Genomic DNA, 512 nt, shown 5'->3' with positions numbered 1-512 from the left:
GTAAACATTTCTGAGAAATAAAGTGTATTAATGTAGATTTAGACGTGCACGTAAATCTCCCTTTCCTCTAAAGCTACTGACTGGTGGTGAGGAAAGATGTGACACCTCCTCACCACCTGCTTTAATCCTATTTTTGTTGAAAAATGTCCTGCAATCTTGTGGATTGCACAAGGCTGCGGAGTGTTTGCGGTGCTTCCTCATTTGCTTGAGTGGATAGCATTCGACTGGCTTGTTGCCGTGTTTGCTACATGTCAGGTAAACTTTGCTGCAGATGTGAAGCAAACCATCGCGACCACGGCATGTAAATACCCCCATCCTGCTGGGGGGGGGGGGGGGGCTGTTGGCGGGTGGCAAAAACGTGGCTCAACTGTGCATTTTTGCCACCCCCAAATAAAGCCTAAGAGGGTTTTATAATCTCCATCAAACCAACTGATAAATATTTTTAGATATGCTTTCAGGTATATTCAATACAGTAGAGCACATTTCGACATAGCAATTAAAAATATACTCCA

This window comes from Aquarana catesbeiana, linkage group LG05, assembly GCF_042186555.1.
Source record: "Aquarana catesbeiana isolate 2022-GZ linkage group LG05, ASM4218655v1, whole genome shotgun sequence".
NCBI lineage: Eukaryota > Metazoa > Chordata > Amphibia > Anura > Ranidae > Aquarana > Aquarana catesbeiana.
The sequence above is the reverse complement of the archived record's forward strand: the minus strand, read 5'-3'. Positions refer to the sequence as shown.